We start from the raw sequence: 13,976 nt of genomic DNA, 5'->3' as shown, positions 1-13,976 counted from the left end.
GTCACACTCTAGATATTGGTGTACATCGAATGACCCTCCTGACATTACATTGTGATTGAGAATGCATGACCAAAAAGTGTGTGTGACTGATCTGCAGTTTGCTGCACTATTGCTATTTTAGTGCCGAAATTTGGCTGTAAAACACAAAACAATCACAAGCGGGTCACAGTCCGGATTTGGATTTTTGGCCCCAGTCATGTTGGAGTAACATGCTGCAACATGACTTACTGCATATAAGTAAATGTGAAATCTGCGTGTGCGATTGTGATCTTCATGTTGAACAACCAAGGTTGCCTTGTAAACACCCAATAATCTGAGACAGATCTCTATAACTGGAAACCGTCACCATGATATATACAGTACATAAGACAGACCCGAAATATGTCACATAATAATGAACCAAAAATATATAATAAATATAAAGTGCAATAAAATATATAATAAATATCACAAAGAAGTATAAAGGAAATCTACTTTGGCAGAGGCCAAATTTAAGTAATATATGAGGCAGAGCACCACAGATTCCGGTGAATGGGAGAAAACCAGTAGTATTCAGCAGTGATAATAAGCAAAGTATGGTGCCACTGAGTTATGTCTCATACATTGGCCCTATCCTGGATATCGTCATACCTAACAGACCGGGCATTCAGCGTCTCCCACTCACACACCACCTCCTCACCTCGCCCCCTATCTGTCGGAGTCCCGCAAGGTTCAATCCTAGGGCCCCTGCTCTTTTCCACCTTTGGCCTGGGACAGCTCATAGAATCTCACGGTTTTCAGTATCATCTCTATGCTGATGACACACAGATCTACATCTCTGGACCCGATATCTTCCTACTAACCAAAATTCCACATTCCTCAGTGTAATCCTTGCCACTGATCTCTCCTTCAAACCACATATCAACCTGTCCATTTGTGAAGCAACACTGATTGTGAATTAATTTGTCCTGCTGTTGTGCAAATGAAACAGACAGCGGGTAGAAATGATAAGCAAATAGCAAGACAACTTCTATAAAGGAGTGGTTCTGCAGGGGCTGACCACAGACCATTTCTCTGTTCTCATTCTTTTTGTTGTTGTTTTGGTCAGTTTTCCATTTTGTCATTGCTGACAACCCAGCAGCAGGACCACAACCTCATCCTTTGTGCAAGGAGAAGTGCTAGAGCCCTGAAAAATGACCTCCAGAATGCCATTAACATCCATGTGTCTGCTCAAACTGTCAGAAACAGACTCCATGAGGGTGATATGAGGGCCTGACATCCACAAGTGGGTGTTGTTCTTACAGCCCAATACTGTGCAGGGCGATTGGCATTTACCAGAGAACAAGTTTTGGCACATTCGACATTGGCACCCTGTGCTCTTCAAGGATGAGAGCAGATCACACTGACTATATGTAACAGACATGACAGTCTTGAGACGCCGCAGAGAACATTCTGCTGCCTGCAACATTCTTCAGCATGACCAGTTTGGCTATGGGTCAGTAATGGTGTGAGGAGGCATTTCTTTGGAGGGCCACACAGCCCTCCATGTGCTAGCCAGAGGTAGCCTGACTGCCAATAGGTACTGGGATGAGATCCTCAGACCCATTGTGAGACCATATTTAGATGCAGTGGGCCCTGGGTTCCTTGTGATGCATGACAATGCTAGGCCTCATGTGGCTGAAGTGTGTCAGCAGTTCCTGCATGATGAAGGTATTGATGCTATGGACTGACCTGCCCATTCCCCAGAACCTGAATCCAATCAAGCACATCTTGGACATCATGTCTCGTTTCATCCATCAACACCACGTTACACCACAGACTGTCCAGGAGTTGGCGGATGCTTTAATCCAGGTTTCAGAGGAGATCCCTCAGGAGAACATCCGCCGCCTCATCAAGAGCATGCCCAGATGTAGGGAGGTCATACAGGCACGTGGAAGCCACACACACTACTGAGCATCATTTCCTTATCTTGAGGCATTTCCACTGAAGTTGGATCAGCCTGTAATTTGATTTTCCACTTGGATTTTGAGTATCATTCCAAATCTTAGACCTTGGGACATTCATTTTGATTTACATTACTTATTTTAATGTTTTATCGTTCTCAACGCATTCCACTATGTAATGAATAAAGATTTGCAACTGGAATATTTCATCCAGTGATATCTAGGTTGTGGTATTTTAGTGTTCCCTTTATTTTTTGAACAGTATATATATTATCACGGTTGCATGATTTAAAGTTCCACTATTAAATCATCTTTGATATAATAATTTCCCAAATTTGGCATTAAGTATAAAGTGCCCACACCCAGGACATGTACAGCCTGCAGTCATACATGTGTATGCACAGATCTTGGCACGTGGATTTGCATGTTATTAGAACTATAACCTTCTCAAAAGAATAAGGTGAAAAAAATACCAATACAAAAATATGATTTTTTTTAATAATATTAAAATACATATATAGATTAAAAAAGGGGGACAACCTAAAAACAGAATAAGAAAAACCCAAAGTGCAATAATTGGAGTGAGTACATGGACACAGTCATAAACTGACTAAACCCATTAAAATATAGCCAATATATATTTGCAAACCTTCATTCAAAAGTCAATAAGGCAACAATAATAGGATAAAGGAAAAATCTTATTGCATTATAAAGTCCATACCCAATAATATCCAGTTTCCTTCAACGCACGTTTCGCCTGGTAATGGCTTTTTCAAGGAGCCACCCGACTGGCTTCTCCTAGTGCCACTGTACATGATTGACAGATCTCTGTGAATCACATAGAATGGCACTGGGGGATCTTTAAAGCGTATTTTCTGTGATGGCAAAGACACACTTCAGACTCAGATTTTTGGAATTGATGTTGCGCGCTGTATTAGACTTCATTGACGTTAGATGCTATGTTGCATTTTGAAATTGCCACTGACATACGTAGTATCACGAAGGGAGTTATAAGTGACACCGATGCTATGTCCTGGGAACAGGGCCGGCTCCAGGTTTTTGAGGGCCCCGGGCGAAAGAGTCTCAGTGGGCCCCCCTTTAACACATACCACGATTCATGATCGCATATAACACAGCCATGTAGTATATAACACAGCCCACGTAGTATATAACAGCCCACGTAGCATATAACAGCCCACGTAGTATATAGAACAGCCATCTAGTATATAGCACAGCCCACGTAGCGTATAACAGCCCATATAGTATATAGCACAGCCACATAGAATATAACACGGCCCACGTAGTATATAGAACAGCCATGTAGTATATAGAACAGACATGCAGTATACAGCACAGCCCCCCTCCCCCAAAGAATGGCCCCATAGTCCAGTACTCACTGTTATAGTTACGGAAAAAAAAAACACTCCTCACCTCTCAACGTGCCCGCGCTGCTCCCTGCTCCGGTCTCGGCGGCTGCCGCTGCACTGCCTGACACAGCGAGTGCACGATGACGTCATCGCGCACCCGCAGCAGCACTGTCAGAGGCAGAGTGAGGAATGATGGGAGAGGGAGCGTCAGGTGACGCTCCCTCCTCCATCATTTGCTTTGAACTTTACCGGCAGACGCCGGTATAGTTCAATGTGGCGGCGGGGGAGTTGGCGCTTGCGACAGGCGGGCCCCCTGCCTCCCAGGGGCCCCATAGCAGCTGCGTGATGTGCCACTAGCTGAGGGCCCCTGGGGGAGCGGGGGCCCTAGGCACTGGCAGCTGCCTGCCCCTAACGCCGGCCCTGAATGGGCCCCCCTGTCTCGCCAGGCCCCGGTACTTGCCCGGGTACGCCGGGTGCTGACGCCAGCCCTGCCTGGGAAGACAGGACCCAGAGATAGCCACAGACTCCCAGGAATGCGGGGCAAGCGAGACTGGAGAGAGATAGCTTCAGGCTTGAAAGGACCTGAATCACCTGACTGCTGGAGGGCGTGGCCTAAGCTCCAGGGAGCTAGAAGCTGAAGGAAAACTCCTAGAAAGGTAACTAAAGAACAGAGCTACCAAGGAGCACAGACAAAGCCATAAATAGATCAGGCCGGGGTCAGAGCACGGGAGAGTGTAACGGTACCAATGGACTAGACCGAAAGGATAGTAGGGGCCAAGCAGAGGTCAATACCAAACGGACAAAGAAAGTTCAAAGATGGAATCCAACAAACAGTATCCAGAGAACAGACCAAGTCAAAAAGCCAAGGGATCAAGCAAACCAGCACACAGCACAAAACTCACTCAGGGGTCAATACACTTAGCCAAGGGCAGAAGTATCACTGACAAAGGAAACTGCCAGATGGCGGCTATAAAAAATCCACCCAGGATCAATGTGAGGCTACAGGAATTAACCCTAGAAGAACCGACCCAGACAAACCATGACAATACCCCCCTCTCAACGGGGGGGGGGGCCCACTCGACCCCCAGGCTTACCAAGATACCTAGAATGTAATGCACGAACCAAGCGATCTGCGTGTACTAAACAGGCCATAACCCAGGACCTGTCCTCCGGCCCATACCCCTTCCAATGAACCAGATACTGTACCGACCGCCGCACCAACCTGGAATCCACAATCTCATATTCCATGTGTCCCTCAACAAAAACAGGAGGAGCGGCGGACCCGGACTCCCCCCAAACTGCCACAAAAGGTTTCAGTAGAGATTTATAGAAGACATTAGGGATTTTGAATGAGACTGGTAGACACAACCTGTATGCTACTGGATTGATCTTTTCCACAATCTTGCATGGGCCAATGAACTTGGGGCCCAACTTGGCTGATGGAACCTTCAACTTACCGTAATGTTTCGTGTGGAGAGCCAAACTTTGTCCCCAACCTGAAACACAGGTCCTGGGGTTCTTTTTCTGTCAGCAAAAAATTGATATCTCTCTTGAGACCTGGAGATATTCCGCTGGACCTCCGCCCACGTATTCTTTAATCGATGAACAGAACCCAAAAGAATCCAAACGAGAAAACTCACCGAAATGTGGAATAAATCCATAATTGATCATGAAAGGAGACATACCGGTAGCTTGGCTCGCCCGACTATTGAAGGCAAACTCCGCCAACGGCAGTACATCACACCAGTCATTCTGTCCCACGGAAGTCAGACATCTGAGGATCTGTTCCAGAGACTGATTATTAGTGCGTTCAGTTTGAGCATTGCTCTCTGGGTGGTATGCAGATGAAAAGGATAGAGAAATCCCCAATTTCTTACAGAAAGCATGCCAAAACTTTGCCACAAACTGCCCCCCACGATCAGACACCACATTCAGGGGTACCCAATGCAACCGGATCACATGCTGCACAAACAATCTGGACAAAGTCTCAGCTGAGGGTAGTGCTGTCAAGGGTACAAAATTAGCCTCCTTCGAGAACAAGTCCACCACTACCCATACCACCGTATTGCCCCTAGACAGGGGAAGATTGGTAATAAAGTCCTTTCGGGAACTGCCAAGGGCAGGGCCGTATTTGCCACTAGGCACATGAGGGCACGTGCCTAGGGCGGGGCAATGTGGGGGGGCGGCACCTGAGCAGGTTTTTTTTTTTTTTTTTTTTATATCACTTTGTCCGGTCCAGTCCGACCCCCCCCCCCCCCCCCAGCGACCCCAGCGCCGCCGCCGCTGCTGATGCCTCCTTGCTGGCACAGCCCCCATTGACTGTCTGTCTCATACTCACCTCACCTGCTCCAGCGGTGCCGGCTGGTCTGCTCTCAGCGACTGCAGCTCGCCCTGTGTGAGCGGTCACATGGTGCCGCCACATTAAGCGGTACCACCTGACCGCGGCGCTCACAGGACGAGGCGAGGAGGACGGTGCTGCGCAGGGACAGAGCCTGGCGGAGGATTCCGACTCCGAGGATTCCGTCCTTCTGCGCGGTGTGTGTGAGGTGAGTATGAATGATGATTGACAGCATCAGCCAGGGAGGAGGGGGGGCCGGGGAGGATGTAGGAGGCCCACGGTGGACGGGGAGCCGAGCCACACAGGATGGGAGCGTCGGTGAGCCGATGAGCCGCGGCGCCACGCATACAGCCAGAGCCAGGCCCGGGGGGGAGATGAGCCACGCATATGGCGGGGCCGGGTGGGGTGGGGTGAATATGAGCCATGCATACAGGGGGGGAGGTTAATATGAGCCATGCATACTGGGGGGGGAGGTTAATATGAGCCATGCATACAGGGGGGGAGGTTAATATGAGCCATGCATACAGGGGGGGAGGTTAATATGAGCCATGCATACAGGGGGGGAGGTTAATATGAGCCATGCATACAGGGGGGGGGGGTGAATATGAGCCATGCATACAGGGGGGGAGGTTAATATGAGCCATGCATACAGGGGGGGAGGTTAATATGAGCCATGCATACAGGGGGGGGAGGGGTGAATATGAGCCATGCATACGGGGGGGGAGGTTAATATGAGCCATGTATACAGGGGGGGGGTGAATATGAGCCATGCATACAGGGGGGGGAGGTTAATATGAGCCATGCATACAGGGGGGAGGTTAATATGAGCCATGCATACAGGGGGGGAGGTTAATATGAGCCATGCATACAGGGGGGGAGGGGTGAATATGAGCCATGCATACAGGGGGGGAGGTTAATATGAGCCATGCATACAGGGGGGGGGGGTGAATATGAGCCATGCATACAGGGGGAGGTTAATATGAGCCATGAATACAGGGGGGGGAGGGGTGAATATGAGCCATGCATACAGGGGGGGGAGGGGTGAATATGAGCCATGCATACAGGGGGGGGTGAATATGAGCCATGCATACAGGGGGGGGAGGTTAATATGAGCCATGCATACAGGGGGGGGGGGTGAATATGAGCCATGCATACAGGGGGGGAGGTTAATATGAGCCATGCATACAGGGGGGGGTGAATATGAGCCATGCATACAGGGGGGGGAGGTTAATATGAGCCATGCATACAGGGGGGGAGGTTAATATGAGCCATGCATACAGGGGGGGAATATGAGCCATGCATACAGAAGGGGGGTTAATATGAGCCATGCATACAGAAGGGGGGTTAATATGAGCCATGCATACAGAAGGGGGGTTAATATGAGCCATGCATACAGAAGGGGGGGTTAATATGAGCCATGCATACAGAAGGGGGGGTTAATATGAGCCATGCATACAGAAGGGGGGTTAATATGAGCCATGCATACAGAAGGGGGGTTAATATGAGCCATGCATATAGAAGGGGGGTTAATATGAGCCATGCATACAGAAGGGGGGTTAATATGAGCCATGCATACAGAAGGGGGGTTAATATGAGCCATGCATACAGAAGGGGGGGGTTAATATGAGGTCTGTCCCGGTATCAGGGCACCTGCATCATTGACCTCTGGTTGTTTTGTATCCATTCTTTGCCCCCTGAGGAACCGTATGACGGGGAAACGCGTCGGGGCTTTCCACCGACAGCTAAGTGTCCTGTTTTGGGGACAACATCTTTGCCTTTCTTGGTTGTCTTGTGTATCAATTATGTGTATGGGTCCACTGTACTGTGTCTAAACGTAGATGCTGACTACCTGCTAATACTGCCTGCTGCACCTATCTGATGTTCTTTAATGCAGGCGCTCCTGTAATATTATTTATCTTTACATGCAATTACTTTGAGGAGTATTAAATAATATATGTCAGCTAGCGTGGGCATGTACAGTTTTCCATTTGGACCTAACCAGGTCATTTAAACTATATTTAATTATCCTTCAATTTACCCACTACCTTCGTACACACCAGCCTATATGTGCTTGTTGGATGGTGCGGAGGACTAGTACCTTATGTTTATTAGCCAGTTTGGCCTTACATCCTTAGTGTTCTTGTCCTGAGTGGGGCTGTTTGATATGAAGGATTATTAGCTTTTTTTTTTTCTCCTAGTGTGCACCTAATTTGTTTCACTCCTGCTTTCTTCATCACTTTTATTTGCTTATTGTTTTCTTACCTGCAGCTGGCTAGATATATAATAGGGTCAGCAGGTTACAGCCGCCGCGGAGTGGGGGCGCCAAATACTCTATCAGGGTGCCAACCTCCACTGCCAGGCAGGGATAGCAGGAGAGTGAAGGGATATTATTAGGGTAGGTGCACCTAGTAGTAGAGTTTTTTTGAGTCTTTTTTGCAACATTTTTCATTTTTTCTGTTTTACACTGGGAAGTGGTATTTTTATTATATACTCTAATAAAATATTTAAGAATTTTAAGGGGAATTTATGTCACATGTTCATTTTGATTTCCCTTGTGTATAAAATTGTTTTTCTTTATGCTTGGGGGTTAATATGAGCCATGCATACAGGGGGGGGAGGTTAATATGAGCCATGCATACAGGGGGGGAATATGAGCCATGCATACAGAAGGGGGGTTAATATGAGCCATGCATACAGAAGGGGGATTAATATGAGCCATGCATACAGAAGGGGGGTTAATATGAGCCATGCATAGGGGGGGGGGTGAATATGAGCCATGCATACAGGGAGGTGAATATGAGCCATGCATACAGGAGGGGGGGTGTCAATATACAGTATGGAGAACTGTGTGTGGCCATAATACAGTATTGAGCATCATGTGTGGCCGTTATACAGGATGGAGCATCATGTGTGGCCGTTATACAGGATGGAGCATCATGTGTGCCCGTTATACAGTATTGAGCATCATGTGGCCGTTATACAGTATGGAGCATCATGTGTGGCCAATGGCCATTATACAGTATGGAGCATCATGTGCGGTCATTATACAGGATGGAGCATCATGTGTGGCCATTATACAGTATTGGGCATCATGTGGCCGTTATACAGTATGGAGCATCATGTGTGGCCAATGGCCATTATACAGTATGGAGCATCATGTGCAGTCATTATACAGTATGGAGCATCATGTGTGGCCATTATACAGTATTGAGCATCATGTGTGGCCATTATACAGTATGGAGCATCATGTCTGGCCATTATACAGTATGGAGCATCATGTCTGGCCATTATACAGTATGGAGCACTGTGGCCATATTTTTTTGTTTATAATTATTGTATATAAAACAGTGTGATCAGCAGTGCTAAATGGCTGTGGTTGGAACGTGGATATGGGTGTGACTAGTTGTGAAATGGGTGTGGTCAGAGGCGTGGCCTAAAATTTGCCGCGGCGCACTACGTGCACCGCAAACTTTATACCTCCTTCCCTTCTTTAAAAGTTGGGAGGTATGGTACCGCATTTTCCAGATCATGGCAAGTGGCACAAATCCCATAGGGAATTAATGAGGCCGAACGCAGTGTTGCTGTAAGTGATCCGTTACGCAGCACATGCAGAAAAACTGCCCGATCTGCTGCAAAAGGCGACTTTCGCATCAGCAATTATTGCCAAAAGTCACTGCCGATAGTGTCATACTCACCAAAGGGGGAGGCAGCGCTAAAAGTGCCTAGGGCAGCAGAAACTCTAAATACGGCCCTGGCCAAGGGCATAAGTTCCCCAGCCGGCCAGCTGTGTGAGTTTTTAGAACAAGCGCAGACCCCACAAGCAGAAATGAATCTTTCAACATCAGAACTAGAGTAGGCCACCAAAAGATCTTAGCCACCACCAGGCGCGTGGCCGAGATACCAGGGTGAGCCCTAAGCTTGGATTCATGAAACTCCGGCAGGAGTTTAAGCCGAAGTTGCAATGGGACAAACATCTTACCCCCCGGCTTGGCAGCAGGAGCCAGTGACTGGGCCCCCTCAATATCCCGTTCCAACTCAGACGAGACCCCTGCCAACACTACCCCAGGGCGAAGAATGGAGGACGGTGGCTCAGGGGGAGACACCGGATGAAAACTACGAGATAAGGCATCAGCCTTGATATTCTTTGACCCTGGACGAAATTGTAAACTGAAAACGGGAGAAAAAAAGTGACCAACAGGCCTGTCTGGGCGTAAGTCTTTTAGCAGACTCGATATATGATAAATGTTTATGGTCGGTAATCACAGTGACCGGGTGACAGGCCCCCTCCAAAAAGTCCCTCCATTCTTCAAATGCCAATTTGACCGCAAGAAGCTCTCTATTGCCTACATCATAATTCCTTTCAGCAGCAGAGAAATTCCTGGAAAAAAAAACGCATGGCTGAGGTTGGTCAGAGTGACGGGCCCTTGGGATAACACAGCACCCACCCCCACCTCAGAGGCGTCCACTTCCACAATAAATGGTTTGGACGGATCTGGCTGTACCAAAATCAGGGGGCAGTAATAAAGTGGAGCGCCCCCAGACGCAGGGCCGTGGGGTACTCGGTACCGGGCCTCTCTGTCTCGGTCCTGGGGATGTCACGGTGGCTAGACCCGGTCCGTGACCCTGCTAAGGGGCGTCCAATTAAAGGTGGTGGTGTGTGGTGCGATGAAATAATGAGGACACAGGGTTGCAGTCTCTTTACCTCTTTACTGAAGGCTTCGGGATCCGCAAACCAGAGCACTGCTAACAGGGCTGTCCGAGACCGGCCGGTCCGAAGGCACATCCAGAGTTCCCTTTGCAGGTGGAAATCAGTGCCTACCCACTAGCGCCTGGGTGTTGTAGTACTTCCCTGCTGAGCACCACAGGATAGTCCTCACAACTGTCGTGTATGTTTCTGATGTTCTTTCTCTCTTCGTCCCCCAGATGATATGGATAGGACGCACCCGTATGACGGGTAGGCCTGGAGTTATTCTGGGACCCTAGAGACGCCACTCTCCCACAATTGCCTCCTATGTCTGCTTAGGTGAATTAGGTGAGACAGCCAACCTATAATCAACTGTCCTGCCGCTGTTTGAAGTAATGCTTGGAGCCCAATACTTCCTCGGCGTTCCGGCCACCGGCTACGCGCCTCAGTAGGATGTTGCCACGATCTTAGGGCACGACTCCTACTGGTTCTCTCGCCTTTGTGCTGCAATCTCGTTTCTCACTTCTCCACAATATAGTTCGCTTTGTGTCCTTTCTTAAGATGCCGCCGCAAGGTAGTGCAGGTGCGGCTCATTAACAATCTGTCCTGTTCGCTAGGCCACTGTCAGGATCCCACCCCTGACAGGGACCCACCTGAATCTTCCCAAGTAACGCTCTTCTCTCACTAGATGCTACCTGGGCAAAACCCAGTCAGCTTCTCTCTAACTTCCTATCCAGCCCCCAGTTTTACCCAAGTGTGAGGAGTGGCCTAATACATAGAACCCTTTGCTCCCCCTGGTGGCCGGAGTGTGAAGTGTAATGTGTGACTGTGATACCTGGTCAGGTGAACTCCTTTAGTGCAATCAGACGTACCATCACTCCCCTTAGTGGCAGAGCGACGTTACTGCAACGACCAGGTCTCTGGGGCGCTGCAAAAGCATTTATTCAGAGCAGGAAAGGCCTCTTTTGCGGGCGAGGACCAATTTTTCATATCCGTACCTTTGCGTGTTAAATCTGTGAGTGGTTTGACCACCTGCAAAAACCCCCGAATAAATTTACAGTAATAATTGGCTAACCCCAAAAAGTGCTGGAGCCCTTTAAGATCTTGGGGTTGCACCCAATCAGCAATGGCCTGCACTTTCTTGGATATAGAAATAGTCCACGGCACTCAAGGTTCCTTGGTGGTGCACAAGTAGGGTATCCAACCCGTATACAAACAAAAAAAGCACTTGGCACTCAGAGATTCATTTGCAAAAAAACGTGAGAGTTTTTTATTTATTTATGCGACCAGATCAAGAGTGTTTAAACGTTTTCGGTCATAAGACCTTCATCAGAAACATCTCTCATGAAACTGAAAAATATGTAAACAACAATTACAGGATTGTAAAAGACATCTGATATACAATTGATTAACAGATTTGTACATAAAAGGAGAACAAGTCTGGTTACAACGAATGTTTTGTACAGAAGAGATCAGCACATGATGACTAAATAAATAAATAAACAGTCAATAACAACCGTGACGGTCAGGAAAAAATCCAGACTGGTGATCCATGAGTCGTCGAATTCTCAGTTTAGGCTATAGGAAGCTGTGAACGTGGATAAGGATAACAAGCAATTGCACACCCTTAATGCCGAGATTAACAACAACTTGAGCAAATGCCCATAAGGATACTGTGAGAGCAGTGCTGCAGGGTGTCTGATGGTGGCACTAGGAGCAAGAGTGCAGGGTGAATACCTACAATAGAAATGTGACATTGTGAATGAACAGAGGAGAGCCAAATGGATAGGGTGAACTCCAGCAATATATGTACGTCCACCCCGTATAAAGGTACTACCATGTATATAGCGCATACTACACTATGATATAGTATCCCCAACCAGGAGTGCTAATAATGTCTAATGGTGACATAAGCTAGAGACCACAGCAGAGAAAGTTTATATACACTACCTGGAGGCAGGATTGCGCACTACATAAGCCAGAGAGGCCCACATGTATGTAAGAGGGACCTTGCAAAAACACCTGGAGGGTATGATAAGGACCGTGTTATAGGTTATGAAAAGCAGGGCGAACATAAGGTGTAATAGTATAACCGGTGATGTGTGTTGGAGCTGAATGTTACCTCGGGGATCCTGGGGGATGTGTGGGAGGAAGAGCGCTCTGGGAGGGCAAACAGCCGCTGCAGGGATTGGCGCTGCAAAGATAAATACACAATGGGAGAAATACCTAGAGAACAAACAAAAGCGGGGTGAGCTCTAAACATGAGCCAAGTATATTTACCAGGAGAATCCAGGTCCGGGGTGCCGAGGTGCTGGGGGTCCGGTATAGGCAGAAGCCGCTGTGTGACAGCGGTACTTCCGGGTATAAAAGCGCCCAGAGCGGGTCATGTGACCCGCCTCGTCATAGGGCACATGATCGCCTGCGTTGAGTCAGGGGCTGTCATAAGCAGGAGCAGAGCGCTGTGCTAAGAGCTCTGCGCCTGCGCAGGGTAAAAAGGGGAGAAGAAGTGCTAAAGACAAGCGCTGTAAGCCTATGGGTAAGCGCTGTAAAAAATAAATAGTAAGCAGCGCTGGTAGTATCACTAATGATATGAGCTCTAGGGGGGGGGGGGTGTCCTTAGGAAGAAAATAAGGAAAAGAGAGAAGCTGGCTAATGTGTATGCATGGTGACCCCTGAATAAACGGAACAAAGCACATATATACTCTACCATATGTGGTGCCACCAGTGCCCAGTGCGTGACTGAGTTTAACGATTCTAAAAGACAGTAAAAGAAATAGTATTAGGTTAAGTGCTTGAACAAAGCAAAAACAACAGCAATAAAAACAATAAAATAAAATATATAGAAGCTCCAATAAACATGGTTAGCATTATTGTAGAAAAGCTGAAATATCATAATCTCTATTTAACCCCTTGGGTTCCAGGGTCTGCAGTGTAAAGATCCAGAAGGCCTCCCTCTTTTTAAGCATTTTAATACGATTCTGGCCTCTCCTTAGGGGGTCTATTTGTTCTAAGACCTGAAACCTAAGTTGGGAGATATTATGGTTCTTTTCAAGAAAGTGGGACGGGAGGGGAAGGTGGGTTTTTTTGCAGCGAATGGTTGACTTATGCTGAGACACCCTGTCCCGAACCGTTTGAGTGGTCTCTCCCACATAGGCCAGGCCGCATGGGCATTTAATCAAGTACACTACAAATGAGGACTCACATGTGTAGAAACCTTTAATTGGAATAGCTCTGCCCGTGTGGGGATGAAAGACTGAAGGGCCCTTTTGTACGTTACTGCACTGGAGGCAGTTGAGGCAAGGGAAAGTGCCTTGTCTTTGGGTCTGCAGAAAGGACTGTTTTGGAAGAATCGTACCTGAACCCACATCTGCTTTGACCAATCTGTCTTTAAGGTTTTTGGCCCGTCTAAAACAGGACATGAATGGTACCTTAAACTCAGGGATGTGTGGGTAGCTTTTTGCGAGTATGCCCCAATGTCTCCTGATGGTGGATTGTACCAAACCAGAGAACGGGTGAAAGGTAGTGACAAAGGGAATTCTTTTACACCCCTCAGTGGATTTCCTGGATGTCATGTCATTTTTGGCCTTTGTGAGCACCCCCTGTGGATAACCCCTGGCCGAGAATTTATTTTCCATTTCAGTTAGCCTAGCCTGTTTGGTGTCCCT

General features: G+C 47.8%; 1 long non-coding RNA gene across 1 annotated transcript; it reads right to left on the bottom strand.

The window, feature by feature from the left end:
- Positions 1-11,752: 11,752 nt before the first annotated feature.
- Positions 11,753-13,441, bottom strand: LOC143785738 (uncharacterized). The gene is made up of 3 exons (XR_013218068.1): positions 13,019-13,441; positions 11,986-12,048; positions 11,753-11,899 (listed from the first exon to the last, which is right to left on the bottom strand). It is a non-coding gene; the product is annotated as an uncharacterized LOC143785738 (long non-coding RNA).
- Positions 13,442-13,976: the final 535 nt, after the last annotated feature.

The sequence above is a fragment of the Ranitomeya variabilis genome, chromosome 7, assembly GCF_051348905.1.
Source record: "Ranitomeya variabilis isolate aRanVar5 chromosome 7, aRanVar5.hap1, whole genome shotgun sequence".
Classification (NCBI taxonomy): Eukaryota; Metazoa; Chordata; class Amphibia; order Anura; family Dendrobatidae; genus Ranitomeya; species Ranitomeya variabilis.
This window is presented reverse-complemented; position numbering and strand designations above follow the sequence as displayed.